This window comes from Saccopteryx leptura, chromosome 2 (genome assembly GCF_036850995.1).
Source record: "Saccopteryx leptura isolate mSacLep1 chromosome 2, mSacLep1_pri_phased_curated, whole genome shotgun sequence".
NCBI lineage: Eukaryota > Metazoa > Chordata > Mammalia > Chiroptera > Emballonuridae > Saccopteryx > Saccopteryx leptura.
The window spans coordinates 253,713,040-253,719,044 of NC_089504.1; the positions used below are offsets into that span (position 1 = coordinate 253,713,040).

At 53.7% G+C, this 6,005-nt stretch overlaps 1 pseudogene; it reads right to left on the minus strand.

Moving 5' to 3' along the window:
• Window positions 1–2,264: 2,264 nt before the first annotated feature.
• LOC136396364 (small nucleolar RNA U3) lies at window positions 2,265–2,370 on the minus strand (annotated as a pseudogene).
• Window positions 2,371–6,005: the final 3,635 nt, after the last annotated feature.

Sequence of the window (6,005 nt, forward strand, 5' to 3'; positions counted from 1 at the left end):
CGTCGCTGTGGGCCACGTGACTTCTTTTTGAAATGGGTAAAAACTAAAAATCTGGTAAAATTCTGCACCAAACAAAGAACAACATTCCCTGGGGCTGGCATGCAGCTTTTCTCTCTTTCTTAGAAGTCTCAGGTATCTTAAAATTTTGCAAATAAAGTCCTTTCTGGTTCTGTTCACATTCGTGGAGCCAAGGTCTAGGTTTCCTGGGCACAACTGTGTAAATAGACTTTTTACCCACGTGGGCAGAACTGTCCAAAGAGGTAGGGGTGCCATGACAGTTCTTTGTCATGCTGGACGGTCCCCTGCATGTCAGGATGTTAAGAACCCCAGTCCACACAGCGACGGAAGGAGACTTGACTTTGGGGGGAGGGCACACACGTGATATACAAATGACGTGTGACAGAATTGCACACTGGAAGCCTATGCACTCTTATGAACCAACATCACCCCAGTGCATGTAGTTTAAGAAAGAACCCTAGGCCCTGGCCGGTTGGCTCAGCGGTAGAGCGTCGGCCTAGCGTGCGGAGGACCCGGGTTCGATTCCCGGCCAGGGCACACAGGAGAAGCGCCCATTTGCTTCTCCACCCCTCCGCCGCGCTTTCCTCTCTGTCTCTCTCGTCCCCTCCTGCAGCCAAGGCTCCATTGGAGCAAAAGATGGCCCGGGCGCTGGGCATGGCTCTGTGGCCTCTGCCTCAGGCGCTAGAGTGGCTCTGGTCGCAACATGGCGACGCCCAGGATGGGCAGAGCATCACCCCCCTGGTGGGCAGAGCATCGTCCCTGGTGGGCGTGCCGGGTGGATCCCGGTCGGGCGCATGCGGGAGTCTGTCTGACTGTCTCTCCCTGTTTCCAGCTTCAGAAAAATGAAAAAAAAAAAAAAAATGAAAAAAAAAAAAAAAAAAAAAAAAAAAAAAAGAAAGAACCCTAGTCCCTACCCACAGATGCCGGCAGGACTCTTGGATCGACGGGATAATCAAAAAGGCACCCCTGCCTGACCAGGCGATGGTGCAGTGGATAGAGCATCAGACTGGGATGAGGAGGACCCAGGTTCAAGACCCCAAGGTCGTCAGCTTGAGTGTGGGCTCATCTGGTTTAAGCAAAGCTCACCAGCTTGGACCCAAGGTCGCTGGCTCAAGCAAGGGGTTACTCAGTCTGCTGAAGGCCCGCGGTCAAGGCACATATGAGAAGGCAATCAATGAACAACTAAGGTGTCACAACGAAAAACTGATGATTGATGCTTCTCATCTCTCTCTGTTTCTATCTGTCTGTCCCTATCTATCCCTCTCTCTGACTCTGTCTCTGTATTAAAAAAAAAAAGGCACCCCTGCTGTTTAGCAGGTGGACTTCAGAACAGAGGAGCCAGATCTATGGACAACCCCTGTCTGCATCTCTGGCTTCTCCTGGCAGGTCCACCATCCTCCTCGCTGGTAGTGGCCGAGGTACAAGCAAAAGAGAACAGGACCCTGTCCTTGCCAGCACCGGCCACCTCTGAGGCTGAGGGGACACGGGCCATGTGGCAGCCATGCCACCTACTGCGCAGGTCACGCTTACACTGCCAGATGCGTCCCGTCACTGCTATCACACCTCCAGGCTGGTGGCCTTTGTTTACCCACCCCAAGCAGCCTGGGCAAGATGGAGACCTTCAGGAGAAGACCGATGGGGCCGGGCAGCATGGCCGACACCGTTTAAATAGAGAAATGGACGCAGCCCTCAGCAGGTAGCTCCAGACATCCGACCGCTGAAGCCGCACTGTTGGTTCATCGGGAACGCTCGACGAGACTTCCCCTTACGCCAAGTGACGGTGAAAGCTGGCATGGAGCGAGCAGGCCCTCGTCTTAAACCAGCGAGTTCTTCACGATGCAGAAGCTGTGCAGAAGTAACAGGAAGGACGACGGAGAGACAGCCGGGCGTCCCTAAAGCCTGCCCACCGCCCACTCTCCCCTCCCGTGAGCATGGCCATCCACGGGCACAGTTACCACTCTGTGTGGGCCATTATTATTATTATTACTGTTATTCTCTTCGCTGTTATTTGACAATCCTCCATCCTGGCTTCCTATAATGCTCAGGGAGGGGCTTTAGAAACAAACCGGAATGATTCCAGCCCCCACCATCCTCCACCCCAGGATTGGATTAATATCTCAGAGAGCAGAGCCCAGGAATTGAAAGTTTGTAAAACTGTCCCTGGAGAGTCTGACGTGCCCCCCAGGCCGGGAACCGCTGTGCAGCGGTGTGGCCAACATGCACAGCAACAGTACCTCAGCGGTTCTACTGCCCGGGAAAAGCCGCTTCCTTCCCACCCAGCTGGGCTTTGTGGCTTCTCAGACACGGCCGCACTTGACAAACTATAGAAATGATCCCTGAAAGTATAGTCTTGTGGTCGCACTTGAGAACCAACCATCTGGGGAGCTTTCAAGCCGTGGCTGCCCCGCCCTGCCCCAACCGATGGCGCCAGAATCTCTGGGGGTGGGGGCAGCGGTGTCAGAGTTTTATAAAAGCCCCCTGGGCGATTTCACTGTGAGGCCAGGACATCAAGCCGTCGCTCTCATTGCAGGGTTTCCGACCTGGAACACCGGAGTCATGGGGAAGCATTTTAAATGCTGGTACCTGGGTCCCTCCTGCAGAGCCCCTGACAGAACCGGGTCTGCTGGGAGGGCTGGTGTCAGGCACTGTGAGAGCTCTCCCGGTGACAGCGCTGTGCAGTTGAGGGTGGGACCGGCGGGTCTCGGGGGGGTGGGGGTGGAGGGGAGGAGATTCCACTTTACTGTGATGAGAAAGGGCAGAGACAGGGCTGCGTGATTCTAACCTGAAGCCATTGCCTCTTTCTGACCTAACCAGCAGGATCCTCCCCGTAACACAGAGATGTGAGGTCACTTCACTGAGTTTGGCTGCAGCGCAGGTGGTGGCAAGTTTGCTGTCCTTCTATCGAGGGCCTACCCCCACCCCCGTTCCAGTGGCCAGAGCATGCAGGGCACCAGAGACATGGACATTCAGTAGAGTGGCTGGAGCGTCTTCCCTGACAACGTGTCGGCTGGTGTAGCCCGTTCCTCCTGTTCCACTCCGGGTGGCAGTGTGTCCCCTCCCCACCCCACCCTGCCCAGATCCTGTTTCCCAGCCTCCCCAGAGGTGGCCACGTCACAGCCCAGGCCAGCAAGGAGCATGTGAACGTCGGGAGGGAAGAAACTTGTTTCCTTAGAGTCTTGCCGACAGAGGGCAGGAGGTAGAGGGGGCACGAAGCAGCAACCCGAGGAAAGCCACCACCAACAACGCAAAACAGACAGACAGAAGGACCTCCATGGACCCACAGCGCCAGCCCAGACCTTCCTGGACACACAGTACCAGCCCAGATGGCTCACCTCCTCACTCCGCTGGTAATCCATTTTTTCCTTATGCCGCTGACCAGCACTCCCCCCAAAAAGAAAGAGCCTGGGACGCCCTGTTCCTAGCTCGTGTCATCGCTCTGCACTGTGTGACTTGATGCCACTGAGGAGAGCTGGTGTCCACTCTCGGGCTGGTTGGCCAGCTGCCGTGTCCTCCCACCGTGGGCAGGTCTGTTCTCCACAGAATTCAAGCTCCTCACATCATCCCAGCCCACCATCTCCAGAGGGTCAGGGGCATCACCCCTCATGACACAATGCAGCTGCGGAAGCTCCTTACTGCGCACATCCTCACGTCAAAATGGTTCAGTTTAGAAAAGGAGGAGGCAGCTCCCACTAAGTGATCAGGGTGAAATATTTCCTGGAAATCTCCTGTAGACTTTCTTTTAGGTCATATTAGCCGTAACTAGGCTGCTCTCACAGCCCTAAGTCAATTGTTCACAGAGGAGTACGGATGACCATGATGGACTCTGACCCACTCAAGGTCCCCCCTCCCCGGAGCTGCAGGAAGAGACAGCCCACCAACACCGAGCCCAGTGCTGCCCCAAACCCGAGCCACGTTTGGGCTGTTGCAGCAAGCAGAAGGGGGGTGCTGTTTGCTAGGCAAGCCACAGGACCGGCCCGAGGGGCCCAGCTGGGGGACAAGGGAAGGCAGGAGTCAGAGGCAGAGAAAGAAGCATGCACCAAGGAAGGGACCCGTGAAAAGCATGTTGTTGGCGGGGAGAGGGAGTTCGTCACTGTCACCTCAACACAGAGCCATCAAAATAACCCCCAAGGAGTTGAGATGGTAGAGGTTTGGCCCGAGACACAGCACGGAACTTTAGAGGGGACGTGGCAGTGAGCTTGGACCATCACACGGTCCCTGTGCGGCTCCCCATGTGGTCGGCAGGGGGTCCTTCCAGATTGAGTGACCCTCTGTGCTCAGGACGGCGCAAAGGTGGAGCGTCCTGGGTGCGACACTCACCCAAACGTGTGGCATCAGCTCTCAGGTCCACTGGGCCCCGGCTAGCTCACTGATTAAGGCCGTGACCCCCCACCCCCACCCCCATCAAACTCCTGCCCCTCCAGGACTTCTCTAATCTAAGGGAACCTTTCCTCAGTCTTGGAGAGATCTCTCCGAAACCAAACTTAGAAAAATACTTTCTATTTTCCCAATATAAATATTTATATATCCTATATCTCCCCTAATAAATATCTGCATTAGCCGCAGTTGTCTTTAAATGATTTCTGGGCATCCGCTCTAAATAAACCATCAGAAACACACCACTTGCCCCCAAAGATGTTTATTGTGATGTTTGTACGACAGTGAGAGGTTAGGCCAGTGTCCACATATAGTAAGGGTTGGCTGAACTGGGTACAGCTATGGGACACACTGGCGTGGTGTTAACTACAAGTATGTGCCTATTGAAATTTAATCATTTAGAAACGTGGAAAGATGTTTATGACTTAAGTTTGGGTTAAATAAAACAGGATCACGAGAAAAGTCAAGGTCGCAGACTTCTCCGATTACTGCCACATGAGCGGGGGAGGGAGGAGTAGGTGGCTGACACACCACAGATAATTATCGTTCACAGCTTTGGAACTGGATGTCCAAGGTCAGGGGCTAGCATGGGTGGGTTTTGGTCAGCACCCTTCTTTTGGGCTATAGACGGCCAATGTTTTGCTGTGTCCTTGCATGACGGTGGGCATAGGGGGTCTGGTGTCCCTTATACAAGGGCACTGATCCCATTCACAAGGGCTCCACCCTCATGGCCTCATCACCTCCAGGCCACACCAGTTTGTAGCGTCATCACCTTGAGGGGGACCCATTCGAATCCTAGAACCTGACCCACAAGATTAACTCGTATGTTGAGTGAAGAAGGAAAAGAAGAAAGAGAAGGAGGAGGAGGAGAAAGAGGAGGATGAAGAGGAGGGAGAGGAGGACGAAGAGGAGGGGGAGGAGGAGGAGGAGCAGGAGGAGGAGGAGGAAGAGGGGGAGGAGGAGGAGGAGGAGGAGGAGGAGGAGGAGAAGGAGAAGAAGAAGAAGGAAAAGGAAAAGGAGAAGAGGAAGAAGGAAGAAGGAAGAGGAGGAAGAGGAGGAGGAGGAGAAAGGGATAGGAGATACTGAGAAAGCCAGCAGTGACCTAGAATGAGGAAGCAACACACTTCCTCAACTATTTCTTGTCTTAAATGGCTAACTACATGTAACAGTATTAGAATTTCCAAAGTCCTTCTGAGAGCCCACCTCTGTTGACCTGTAAGCAAGCCAGGTAGAAGCCACACCTGAATCCCAGAATGCACAGCCTCCACAGAGCCGCAAAATTCTAGGTCCCATGCAACCTGTGCTCAGAATACGCTCCCTTTGGAAACCTGGTTTTGAGCGACTACTGGAGTCATCGCTACACCGAGGACTTAGACTCCATTCACCTGACCAAGAAAAAGCCATCTCTACTGCCATCCTATGAATCTAAAACACCTTAAGAAAACAAAAACAAAGACATGTGTCTAAATGTCAGTGAAGCGTGGGACTCCCAACGTCAGGTTTTCTGTATCGGGCATTGTATAGGCACGCTCATTCTCACCACACTTAGATAGGGTGTGGTCTATGCTCACCTCCCAGCTTAGGAAATCAAAGTGCAGAGAAATCAAAACCCA